The sequence below is a fragment of the Trichechus manatus genome, unplaced genomic scaffold (genome assembly GCF_000243295.1).
Source record: "Trichechus manatus latirostris isolate Lorelei unplaced genomic scaffold, TriManLat1.0 scaffold00002, whole genome shotgun sequence".
NCBI lineage: Eukaryota > Metazoa > Chordata > Mammalia > Sirenia > Trichechidae > Trichechus > Trichechus manatus.
The window spans coordinates 1,107,262-1,121,316 of record NW_004443938.1 but is presented as its reverse complement, the minus strand read 5'-3'; positions in this window follow the sequence as shown (position 1 = coordinate 1,121,316).

Below are 14,055 nucleotides of genomic sequence, written 5' to 3'. Positions count from 1 at the left end.
CTCTGGGAGGTGATCTTTGTCTGGGAGCCTGAGCTAGTCAGATAATAACAATGTGATTTAGGGCAGGGGCTAGCCATGCAGGAAAGACCCACCATGTAACTTCAGCTGAGGTTTTGGATCATACCATATCAACTGACCTGGAGTCTGAGATCAGCCACATGGGTAAGCAATCATTCATGCCTAGTGACAGAGTCCCAATAAAGTCTCTGACACCAAAGCTTGGGTGAGCTTCCTTGGTTGCCAATACTCCATGTGACTTTTCACACATCGACACTGGGAGGATAACACATCCTGACTCCACACAGAGAAATAATGGAAGCTCCACATTTGGGACTTCTCCTGGACTCTGCCCTAGGCATCTCTTCCCTTGGATGATTTCAATCTGTATCCTTTCCCTGTAATTTTCTGTAACTGTGATTATAATGGCTTTCAGTGAGTTCTGTGAGTCTTTCAAGTGAATTATAGAAACTGAGAGTGGTTTGGGGGACCTCTAAACCTGAAGTTGGTGTCACAAGTGAGGCCCTATAACTTCACATTTATAAGGACTCTTGTAGGCACAGTTATTGGGACTGTGCCTGTCATGGATTGAGTTGTGTCCCCCAAAAATGTCTGTCAACTTGGCTAGGTCATGATTCCCAGTATTGTATGATTGTGTACCATTTGTAATCTGATGTGATTTCCTTATGTGTTGTAAATTCAATCACTATGATGTGGTAAGATGGATTAGTGACAGTAATACTGATGAGGTATACAAGACTGAATAGTGTCTTAAGTCAACTTCTTTTGAGATATAAAAAAAAGAGAAGCAAGCAGAGACACATGGGAACCTCATATCACCAAGAAAGCAGTGCTGGGAGCAGAGCGCATCCTTTGGACCTGAGGTTCCTATGCTGAGATGCTCCCAGACCAACGGAAGACTGATGCATCACAAGGACCTTCCACCAGAACAGACAGAAAGAGAAAGCCTTCCTCTGGAGCTGATGCCTTGAATTTTGACTTTTAGCCTACTAGACTGTGAGAGAATAGATTTCTCTTTGTTAAAGCCATCCACTTACAGTATTTCTGTTATAGCAGCACTAGATGACTAAGACAGTGCCCTATAGCTTCATAGTGTCTAAACTCCTCAAGCGAGGACAATGTTTATGAAACCCAAGTCAAATCACTCGCTTCTTTGTTCAAACCCCCCCCACACACACACACACACTGGTTCCCTGTGTCACTCAAGTCCTTCTGGAGGCCCACAGTGCCTCGCTGTGAGTCTGCACCACACCTTGGCCTGACGGCTACCTCTCTGAGCTGTCCCCTGCCTCCTCACTCTGCTCCAGCCACGTGGGCATCCTGCTGTTCCTGGAAAATGCCCTGCCTGTTCCCACCCAGCGACCTTGGTGTCAGTCCCTCTGCCTGCAACACTCATCCCCAGTTGTCCAAACAGCCCTCTCTCATTTCCTCAGGTGTCCACTGAAATGTCATCCTATCAGGGAAGTCCTGCCTGATCACCTCAGGTAGACACCTCCCAGCCCCCATCCTGCTTCACTTTCCTCCACGTGCTTCTCAATACACATTCACTTGTTTAATCTTCTTTCTCCTCTAGAATGCAGCTCCCTGAGGGTGGAAACACTGGTGGCACAGTGGTCAAGAGCTACAGCTGCTAACCAAAAGGTCAGCAGTTCAAATCCACCAGGCACTCCTCGGAAACCGTATGGGGCAGCTCTACTCTGCCCTATAGGGTGGCTTTCAGTTGGAATTGACTCGACAGCAATGGTTTTTTTTTTTTTTTTTTTTTAGAGCAGGCACTTTGTTTTGTTCACTGCTGCTTCCCAGCACTCAGAACAGAGTACATGATAGGCTGTCAAGAAATCCTTGCTGAATGAATGGTGCCTTCTCTCTACAAAGCAACGCACATAGAGAGAAACATATATGAAAAATGCCACTGCCTTTAATGAACCTAAAACCACCCAGGCAAACAGCCCTGCAGATACTAACTGTGCTTCTATAACAAATAAGAACAATAGCGGGTCAAGGCAACGCAGGAGGGAACCACAGTGCTGTGGGGGTTGAGAAGGCTTATTACTGGGTGGCCTCAAAGTTCTCAGCAAACTCAGAGGAGAGAGCAACTTCTGAAAATTGGAAAGCAAAAGTAGGAATAATGACTTGAAATGCAAAGGCTAGGACTGAAAGAGCTATTGTGGAAATGTAATTGGAGGCCAACACGAGAAGAATAATGGAATTTACAGAATGCAGGAAATCACCAAAGATGATACCTTAGGAATCTACTTATACAAACAGGCTTTTCCTAAATAAATGCAAAAAGTTGCAACAATTTCTGAGATTGGACAGAGAATAAACTAAATATTTTCAGGAGTTAAATCCATACATGAAAAGCAGATGTGATGAAATGAACAGTAATTTTTAATAATAATAATAAAATTTTCTATCCTTATGAAAAAACATTGGCTTCCTTTTGACAGAGGTTAAAAAAAAAGTAAATCCAATGAAAAATTCTTAACTCAATTTTACCTCCTGAAAATATGCAAATAAGGCAGTTAAAACACTAACTTCATCTTGAAAAAAAATCCATTAGGGCAAGAAAGAGGACGCGGCTCCTTACTAAGAAATCTAAAGAACTGGAGACTTTCTGCAAAATAAGAGGATGAGATCATGTCCTTGACCTCAAAGTCCATTGTATTCTACTAAATGAGTCCAAATGGCGTCCGGCTTAATTCACTCAGAGCACAGACATCTTCATCTTCTCCTCCCAATCTGCTCTTCTTCCTCGAAAGACAGAGAGTGCCTTTCAGGGTCTCCAAGTGTCTTGAATCTGTTCCCAAGCACAAGAATGTGCACAGCTGCAGTTACAGGAAGGCATTTCCTCCACAAGGACAACTGAGAAACTGGTTCATGGAATGTTTTGGGGCTTGTGATTCAAATGGAAGATTGTGAGAAACAAGTTTCTGTGCGGTTTTCGTGACCTCTGTGTTTGCACCACCCCACGTCCCAAAGGTCTATATCGACACTTTTTGTCAGAAGAAAAGGACATTTCCCCGGGCGCTCGGTTGGGTGGAAGGCACTGCGGCTCCCCGTCCTCGGTGGCTGGCACAGGATGACCTTGCAGAATGAAAAGGAGCATTGTTGATATTAGAGGAGCTGGTGAGGTAAGCAACAAGAAAAGACAGAAAGAGCCCACGAATGTCCAACTATGATTGCAGGGATGTAGGCAGCGGTGGGGGGGCTGGTGATAATGCACCTCTGTTTGAAAGATGACCCCCAAAGGAGCAGAATGATGTAGACTTGGGTCAAAGAGGCTGTGGGGTAACGTCATCAAAGATGGGACTTATGCTGATGCATTTATTAATGTTGAGTTCAGCTGAATTCCCATCCCTCAGAAAATGTCATCTGAGGGTCTAGATTGTGAAAAGCAACGCTTGTGGGGGAGGGGCCTGGTAATAAACAATCTTCCAGGGGAGCACTGGGAGTCCCATATTCAAATCTAAATGACCAGATGAGGGCAAGTTTGCTCTGACTCACCCACAGCAACTTAACGTATCTGCTATCGTCTTTTTCACATTAGGTTTGAGGGTTTTCTTAGTGATGGGAATGTTGTTTTGTGAATGTACCGAGAAAAGCACCCTCCTTTATCGTCTGTTCAGTAGGTAAGATGGATCTACGAGCTCTACCAGAAACGATGAGATGTTGTCATTCTTCATCTTCCTCAGGAGTGTGGAGGAACGCAGCAGCCCGAGCGTGCCTGTCACCTTTCTCACGGTATTGAAGAGGGACTGTCCCGCTGCATTAAAGATCCTCGCGTCACCTGCCTGGGGTCCTCCTCCCTATGCTGAGCAATCCCGGCCTGCAGACATCCCCTCTGCATGCCCTCTCTGCCTCCCTGGGTTCTCCTGGGGGGCGGCTTCCTGCTCCACCTCACCAACGCCCCGTGGCAGTGCTGGGCTCGTAACTGAAGCTCTGCCCTGTCCTTTCTGCTCCATCTTAAACTGGAGCACGGATTACCTTGTGGTCTCTACATGTTTGAAGAGCAGGTGTGCCTGTGTTTTCTCACTTCATGACGACACCACATCGTTCATGGTGCTAGAACTATCATTTACCAAGATGGCAAGTCCGTGTTCCTCCTTCCACCAGTCAGCCTTCCACCACACAGTCAGTTTGAGCCACTACACGATGCCATTCTGCACCTTTCTTCTTTTTTTTTTTTACTATTTTGGTGAAGACTTTTTTTTTTTTAATTGTACTTTAGATGAAGATTTACATAACAAATAGTTTCTCATTAAACAGTTAGTACACATATTGTTTTCTGACGATGGTTAACAACCCCACCACAAGTTAACACTATCTCTTTTCAATCTTGGGTTCCATATTACCAGCTTTCCCATCCCCTCCTGCCTTCTAGTCCTTCTCCCTGGGATGTTGCACCCCATTAGTCTCATTTTGTTTTATGGGGCTGTCTAATCTTTGGCTAAAGGGTGAACCTCGGGAGTGACTTCATTACTGAGTTAAAAGGGTGTCCAGGGGCCATACTCTCAGGGTTTCTGCAGTTTGTGTCAGGCCAGTAAGTCTGGTCTTCTTTTTTTTGTGAGTTAGAATTTTGTTCTACATCCTTCTCCAGCTCTGTTCAGAACCCTCTGTTGTGATCCCGGTCAGAGCAGTCAGTGGAGGTAGCTGGGCACCATCTAGCTGTACTGGAGTCAGTCTGGTGAAGGCCTTGGTAGCTGTGGTCCTTTAGTCCTTTGGACTAGTCTTCTTCTTGTATCCTGTTCTCTTCATTCTCCCTTGCTCCGGAAGGGGTGAGACCAGTGGAATATCTTAGATGGCTGCTCACAGGCTTATAAGACTGCAGACACTACTCACCATGGTAGAATGTAGAACACTGTCTTTATAAACTGCATTATGCCAACTGAGTTAGACGTTCCCCGAGACCATGGTCCCCACAGCCCTCTGCCCAGCAATTCAGTCCCTCAGGGAGTTTGGATATGTCTATGGAGCTTCCATGAATTTTCCTTGTACAAGTTGTGCTGGCCACCCTAGTATTGTGTACTGTCTTACCCTTCACCAAAGTTACCACCTATCTATTGTCTATTTAGTATTTCCCCCCATCCTTCATAACCAAAAAAGATTGTTTCTTTTTGTGGGTAAACTTTTTCATGAGTTTTTATAGTAGTGATCTCATACAATATTTGTTCTTTTGTGATTGACTTATTTCACTCAGCATAATGTCCTCCAGATTCATCCACAGATTCATCATTGTTCTTTATCATTGCCCAGTACTCCATTGTGTGTATGTACCATAGTTTGTTTATCCATTCATCTGTTGATGGGCATCTAGGTTGTTTCCATCTTTTCACTATTGTGAACAATATGTCTATTCATGTGACGACTTTTATTTCTCTAGAATATATTCTTAGGAGTAGGATTGCTGGATCACATGTTATTTCTATTTCTAGCTTCCCAAGGAAGTGCCATATCATTTTCCAAAATGGTTGTATCATTTTGCATTCCCACAAGCAGTGCATAAGAGTTCCGATCTCCCCACAGCCTAACATTTGTTATTTCCAGTTTCTTTTTATTTCTGTCCATAATGGTGGGGTGAGATGGTATCACATTGTGATTTTAATTTGCATTGCTCTAATGGCTAGTGATTGCAAGCATTTCCTCACGTGTCTGTTGGCCATTTGAATGTCTTGTTTGGTGAAGTGTCTGTTCATTTCCTTTGCCCATTTTTTAATTGGATTTTCTTGTGGATTTTAGAGATTAGATTTTTGTATGACTTGTAATGTCCAAAAATTTTTTCCCAATCTGTAGGTTCTCTTTTTACTCTTGTGGTGAACTCTTTTGATGAGCATAAGTGTTTAATTTTTAGATGATCCCAGTTATCTAGCTTATCTTCTGGAGTTTGTGTGTTGTTGATTATGGTTTGTATCCTGTTAATGCCATGTATTAGGACCTCTAGCATTGATCTTATTTTTTCTTCTATGAACTTCATAGTTTTTGGCTTTATAATAGGTCTTTGATCCATTTTTAATTAGTTTTTCTGTATGGTGTGAGGTATGGGTCCTCTTTCATTTTTTTTTTGCAGATGGACATCCAATTTTGCCAGCACCATTTGTTAAAAAGACTTGTCTGTTCCCCATTTGATGTACTTTGGGCCCTTGTCGAAGATCAGGTGACAATAGGTGGATGGATTTACATCTGGGTTCTCAATTCTGTTCCATTGGTCAATGTATCTGTCCTTGTACCAGTACCAGGCTCTTTTGACTACTGTAGCTGTATAGTAGCTTCTGAGGTCAGGTAGTGCGAGTCCTCTTACTTTATTATTCTTCTTCAGTTGTGCTTTACTTATCCGGGGCTTCTTCCCTTTCCATATAAAGTTCACGATTAGCTTTTCCATCTCTTTGAAGAATGTTGTTGGTATTTGGATGGGGATTGCACTGTATTTGTAAATTGCTTTGGGTAGAATTGTCATTTTCACAATGTTGAGTCTGCCTATCTATGAGCATGGTATGTTTTTCCATTTATGTAGATCCCTTTGGGTTTCTTGCAGTAGTGTTTTGTGGTTTTCTTTGTAGAGGTCTTTTACATCCCTGGTTAGAATTATTCCTAAGTATTTTATTTTTTTACACTCTATTATAAATGGTACTGCTTTTCTGATTTCCTTTTCATTGTTCTCTTTATCAGTGTATAGGAATCCAACTGGTTTTTGTATGTTTATCTTGTAGCCTGCTACTCTGCTGAATCTATTAGTTCCAGTAGTTTTCTCACGGAGTCTTCAGGGTTTTCTATGTATACAGTATCATATCATCTGCAAATAGGGACAGTTTAACTTCTTCATTACCAGCTTGGATGCCCTTTATTTCTTTTTTGTACCTTATTGCTCTAGCTAGGACTTCAAGCACAATGTTAAATAGGAGTGGTGGTAAAGGGCATCTTGTCTCTTGTAGACAGCGTATTAATGGATCCTGTCTTCTTATCCATTCTGTCACTCTTTGTCTCTTTATAGGTGCATTGAGGCCATTTACATTCAGTATAATTATTGAGAGGTGTGAGTTTATTGCTGTCATTTTGTAGTGCTTTTTTTTTTTGTGGTACTGACGTTTTCTTTGTTCCTCTTACTCTCCCGTGCTGAATTCCTTTTATTTGTGGATTTTTTCTTCATTTCTTTTGTTTTTGTAGGTTTTTTTTTTACTGAGACTTTTTGTTTTTCTTCTTTATTTTGATGAGTAGGTTTGTTAACTTTCTTTGTGGTTACCTTGATATTTACCCTTATCTTCCTAGGTTAGAACCAGTCTATTATTAGTTGGTATCACCTTGCCTTCCACTCCATTAGAAAGTTCTATATCTACACCATTTATACCTTCTTTTATTGTTCTGATGTTGTTGTCATTTACAGATTAACCTCTCTGGTACCCTGTTGTAATTCTTTTGGTTTTGGATAGTCCTTGAGAGTTCATTTCCTAGGTTGGTATCTGGCTGGTATGATCCTACGTCCTAGATTCAGTCTGTGGTCTGATGTTGTTTGTTCTCAGATTGAAGGACTTCCTTTAATAATTCTTGTAAGTTTGGTTTGGTTTTTACATAGTCTCTTAATTTCTGTTTATCTGGAAATGTCCTAATTTCACCATCATATTTGAATGAGTGTTTCGCAGGATATATTAGTCTTGACTGGCAATTTTTTTCTTTCAAGGTTTTATATATGTTATCCCATTGCCTTCTTGCCTGCATGGTTTCTGCCAAATAATCCGAGCTTAGTCTCATTGTTTCTCCCCCGTATGTGACTTTTTGCTTTTCTCGAGCAGCTCTCAGGATTCTTTGTCTTTGGTTTTAGCAAGTGTGATTATGATATGCCTTGGTGATTTTCTTTTGTGGTCTATCCTATATGGGATTCATTGAGCTTCTTAGAGGGCTAGCTTTTCATCTTTCATGATATTGGAGAAGTTTTCTGTCAGCAGTTCTTCAGTGATCCTCTCATGTTTTCAGTTTTCTACCCCTGTTCTGAAACTGCGATCACTCGCAGATTTTGCTTTTGATTATATCCCATATAATTCTCAGGGTTTCTTCATTTTTCTTCATTCTTTTTTCTGAACTTTCCTCAAACAGAGTTGTATCCAAGTGTTTGTCCTCAATTTCGCTGATCCTGTCCTCCATCATTTCAAACCTGCTCCTCAGCCCCTCTATGACACTGTCCATTTCTGAAATCTTGTTGTGTATCTTTTGGATTTCTAATTGTTGTTCTTTGTATGATTTCTAGTTGTGAATTTATTTTGGCATTTTGTTTCTGTAATATTTTCTTGAATTCTTCGGGTTTTTTGTCTGTATTTTCCATGCATTTGTCTGCATTTTCCATGAATTTGTCTATTTTTTCCTTATTTTTGTCTGCTTTTATGCTTCAACTCTTGGATAGCTCTGAATATTAGATATTTGAATTCCCTATCAGGTGGTTCTAGTGCCTTTTCTTCTACTGGAAAGTCATCTGGTGTTTTATTTTGGACACCTACTGGAACCATCTTGTCCTTCTTTTTATATGTTTTGATATTGTCTGCTGTCTTTGGGACATTCAGTAGTTTTTTTTCCTCATTTATTGACTGCATATTTGTTTGTTTCATCCTGATTTTTTGTTTTATCTGGTTATGTTTGAGCAGGTGGGCTGTGCATTCTTTGTTGTTTGCTCATCTGTGGGCATGATACTTTTTGGCTCCTTCAATGAACAGGCTCAGTCGCTCAGGTATGGTACAGCTGGGCAGGTCCAGCTGAAGGGGAGTTGCTGGGATGGGTTGTTTGTGGCATGTACTATTCCTGACAGGGTGGGCTGGAAATCAGCATAGCGCAGGTTCCAGTAGGCTGTGCCTGTGCTGCTTGGGAGTGTGATGTTCAGTGCATGGTGCTGGTAGGCAGGAAGGAGGGAAGAGATTGTGACTGTGTGGAGCTAAGATTGGTGTCAGAAAGAGGAGAGAGAGGAGAGAGGAACAGAAGCCAAAAACACACAACAACAACAAAAAAAAGAGTGCTGAGGGGGTTGCCATTGGAGTGGAAAGATGAGAGACAGAGAAATGGAGAAAAACAAAAAGAAAAAGGGTAAAAGAAAAAAATGAATAAAAATTAGGAAAAAAAGAGAAGAAAAGTGCTCAGGGATCCCACCAGTGTGGCTGTGAAGACTGGAGAAGTTGCTCCCAGGCTGTACTTCCAGGAGTACAGCCTGGCTAGAAGGGGTAGAGGTGTCACACAGCACCAGGTATTCAGGAGACAGGAAGAGAAGGTAAGTATAGAGAGACAAGAAACTGAGAAATGAAGAAAGACAAAAAGGGAAAAAGAGAGAAAACAAAACAAACAAGAAAAAAGAAATGCCCCCAGGGATCTCACTGCACAGCTGCACAGACTGAGGAAGTAACTTCCAAGTCATGCAGTTCTGCATGGCTAGTTCTCCCAACCTGAAAAAAGAAAACAGACAAAGAAACAAATCAAAACAGAACAAACAAACAAAAAAAAAGCCCCAGGGATCCCATCTGCATGGTGGCATGAGTCAGGAAGCAGTTTCACAGTTGAGCGGCGTTTCTCAGCCTTTCAGGAAGAAGCAAAGATGGCACATGGAGCCAGGTATTTGAGAGACAGGAGTGGGAGGTGGTGAGAGGTAAGGAAGAAATCAAAAGAATCGGAAAAAAGTAACACCAGCATCCAACAAATGGCACCCAGGGAGTCGGCCAGTGCAAGCAGGTGGAATCCAAGTGGCACCAGGGTGAAGTCTGTGCTTCCTGGCCAAGATACTGTGGCCACAGGTAGCAGAGGAGGCTGAGTGGGGGTGCAGAAGGGTGGGGGTTGGGAAAGCATATATTGCTGGTTACCGGTTGTTGTGTCTCCTGCTGGGAGCTCCGTGAAGCTGGTTTCCAGTACTCCCTGTTAGCTGATCTCCGACAGGAGTCCAAGATGGCAGATCCATGCTGCAGTAGCTGATAGGGGACCTCTGCATGTATCTCTCCTCGCTCTCTGTTCTCTGTCAGTTTCTTATTCCTTTTGGTGCTTTGCTAAGTTCTTTATCTCTTCATTTGATGCTTAGGGTTTCAGAATTGAAGGTTGTCTCTGTTTGACTTAGTTTTTTGGATCTTTGCTGTAGAGGGACAGCATGTTGCTTCTGTCTATAGCGCCATGTTGTCCAGAAGTCTACTCTGCATGTTTCTGAACCAATTCCATGCTCTGATTTCTGACCATGTTGACAGTTCATCAGGTCTGTTGTTGTGAAAACCTCCCCAGTGTGTATCATGCATGGCCAGTTTGTTGTCCCTTGGACTGTGATCCTGACAGCTGAGGTATTCACCTTTCAAGTCACCTGACCTGGGAGTCTGGGCCTACCCAATTTTTCACGGTATGTTGGAAGATGACTATGTTTTTCACAGTCATCCAACGTGCGCTCTCTCTCTCACTCGGCATCAACCCAGGCATGCAACACCACACTTCTCCTTGAGTTCTGCCCTAAATGATTACTCGCACAAGACATTTGAGTAGGGGCCGATGTACTGAGAGTCTGGACAGTGGGACAGTGTGTGTCCTCACGCAGCTCATCCCCTCTGCACCGGAAGCCCCCAGGTCTTCCTGCTCCCATGGAGGCTCCCTCCAGTCGTTCTGGAAACTGTTTCCTCCTGTCAGCTCCAGGACAATTCTTGCATATCCAGGCAGACAACTGCAAGCACGGATGAACCAGATTTAAGCAGTTACAAACCTGAAGCTAACAGACCTGTGTGTGAGGATGGGGGCTCCACCTTCAGGAGCAGGGTAGCAGGAAGCCCCTGAGCTGTGGCCAGCCCCTCTCAGGTGACCTCTGCTGAGGGCAGAGCTCGGGGACTCTGAGGTCAGGAGAGTGACTCTAGCCTCCAGGTTCTGTCTCCTCTGTTGATGCCACATCCTGTCCCTGCCTCTGCTCCTGGGAAGACACTATCCCTGCAGCCCCTCACCATCACACTGCCTGGCAGGCCTCTCTGATCCCCCTACCTCATCCCCACATCTCCCAAGTCCAAGACACCCATCAAATATGGCACCTTCCTTCCCAAGCCACTGCCCAGCACCTGCTTCCCTCTCAGCTTTGGGAGCTTAGAGACAGGCCCTTCCTCTTTGGCTTTGCGTCTGCACCCTGCCTGGAAATCTAACCTTTTAGCCACCTTCCTGACCAAGAGAAGCACCTCCCTCTCTGGAAGATGAGAGGAATACATTAATCTTCCATTAAGAACCAAAACCCAGTTGCCATCAGAAGTGTACTCCACAGGATTTTCAAGGGCTGATTTTTCAGAAGTAGATCACCAGGCCTTTCTTCTGAGAGGGCTCTGCATGGACTGGAACCTCCAGTCTTTCAGTTAGCAGCTGAGTGCTTAACCGTTTGCACCATCCAGGGACTCCTGCCAATAAGAAATGATTTGTTTTTTCTTTTTACTGAAATCATCTAATATCTAAGAGAGAGAGCTGGAAACAATGCCCACAGAAGTCTCAAATAAATTCTCTGGTGTCCTCCATTTCTTTCTTCAAACTACATTGATTGTGCCCACAGGGGTGGACCGGGCAAGCATTTGTCTCTGGGGCCTCCACTAATGCCTGACCCCTCAGCTTAGTTAGTGTGGAACTCTCTTCTGCTCTGAATTTCACCCAAATTCTCAGCCAAGGGGTGGCCTTCTGTGCTGAGAAGGGCTGGGAGAAAAGCTGCTCACGAAACTGCTATCTTGCCCAATTTCCTCTTGATACATCCAGAAACACGAAAAGCCCATTTCCAGGCAAATAGGTCAGATTGTTCCAGCAAACTACACATCCTCTGATAAACTCAGGCCAAGTATATACAGCCAAGACCTCACTTTTCCACGGTGTCATCCCATTTACAGTAGGCCTGTGAGGGGTGGTGGAGAGAGAGGGAGCCTTGTGGGACCGAGTCCCTGGGAAAGGATGTCAAACTTTTATGAAAATGTCAGGGGTCTGATCTCCACATTCATTCTGTACACCTACCACACAGGGGACTGAATCATCATCTCCATAAAGTCATTCAGAACATAACGATTTTTATTTTTATTTTTATTTTGCTAAATATTTAGAGTGAAAAACCCCAATCCTTCCAACATTTGTTTCGTCCAGTGGAAAGCTGGCAGGCAACCTTGCTCTCTTGCCCCAACTGTGTTTTATCTTCTCTGATGTCTTCTGCGTTTTCCCCTGAGTAAGCTCAAAAGGGATGAATCAAACCTTAACAAGCCAAGAAACTAATCTTCAGGCATTTCCTAAGGTTTACATAAATGTTTAGTCATGAAGTCTTAGTGCCATTCTGAACACACTCTATATGTTACTATTTCTTGAAATAGATGCCTTTTCCAAAGTGTATTCCACCATCTTCCATGAAGATATTAACAGATGTTTCAATGAAAAAAGATAAATTGGTGGCCTCAAATATTTGGGGGAACTATGGGCTAAACACAGTGAAATAGCTGCCCTTACCACAGGACCTCTTAACTCCTTTGACATGGCAGTATGCATAATGAAGCTCTAAGAAAGAGGAGTATGTGGTGTTTCCCAAACATCTATCATTACAGGATCTCTCCTTCACCAAGCATCACCCTGGGGGTGTGCACTGTGGAACACACACAGGAGACACAGCACAAAGCTGATTGATGGGAGCTGCCCTTCCGATGAAGCAGGGTAGGGCACTGGACAGAGCACGTACATAACACCTGAAAACACTCATTCATGTTGTTACTGTCCACAACCACCACGTAACTCAGCAAAGTGAATCACACATTGATGGCGGCACCTCCGAGGGACTCATTGGAGCAGAGCATCAGGAGGATGACACAATCCTTCAGGAAGGAGGAAAGGGAGGCCTGGGATCAGGGGGATTTTGAGACATTTTCATGAGCAGTTGGCGTTAGGATTGAACTGGTGTAGCAGTGACGATGTGGAGCCAAGGGTGATTCTTGGTTTCTGGCTGAGTCATTTGTACCACCAACAGATACATGGGATAGAAGAGATGGATTGGATTCAGGGCCAGAGTTGGGCTCAGCTCTGAAGTCAGTGTATTTAATGCATCTTTGAACTACCAGCCCCAGGTGTAGGAGTCTCAAGGCACTGAGCGTAGGAGCCTGAAGGTCTCGGGTGTAGGAGTCTCAAGGCCCTGGCTGCAAGAGTCTCAGGGCCCTGGGTAAAGACACAAGTTTGGAGTCAACTGCACATTGGGAGTGGTTAGAAGCATAAAGGGGATGGCCATCACTTAGGAGACCACAGGCACTCTTGAAGAGTACCAGTATCAGAAGATGTGGGCTCCAGGGCGAAAAGAGCCAACAGGACAAGGAGAGACAGAAGACAAGACGTTAAGGAAGGTGAGGGAGTAGCAAACGCCCTTTTCTGGAATATCCACCTTCTAGAAGGTGCTTCACAGTCTCCTCAGAAAAAAAGGGGGCCTTCTGTGTGTGCTGTAGCACTGGAACCTGCTCCCTGCTAAACTCACACCTGTGAGCTGAGCTGTTTCCTCTCTACCTTCCTTCTCCCCTACCGTGGTTGTCTTAGTCTGGGTTCTCTAGAGAAACAGAACCAGTGAGATGTGTATATAAATATGGAAAGAGAGATTTGCTTCAAGGGATTGGCTCATGTGATTGCTGTTGTTACTAGGTGCCATCGAGTCGATTCCAAGTCATAGTGACCCTATGTACAACAGAACGAAACACTGCCTGGTCCTGCACTATCCTCACAATCTTTGTTATGCTTGAGCCCACTGTTGCAGCCATTGTGTCAATTCATCTCATTGAGGGTCTTCCTCTTTTTTGATAACCCTCTACTTAACCACGCATGATGTCCTTCTCCAGGGACTGGTCCCTCCTGATAACAAGTTGAAAGCATGTGAGGCATAGTCTCGCCATCCTTGCTTCTAAGGAAAATTCTGGTTGTACTTCTTCTGAGACAGATTTGTTCCTTCTTTTGGTAGTTCCTGGTATATTTAATATTATTTGCCAACAGCACAGTTCAAAGGCATCAACTCTTCTTCAGTCTTCCTTATTCACTGTCCAGCTTTCACATGCATATGAGGCGATTGAAAACATC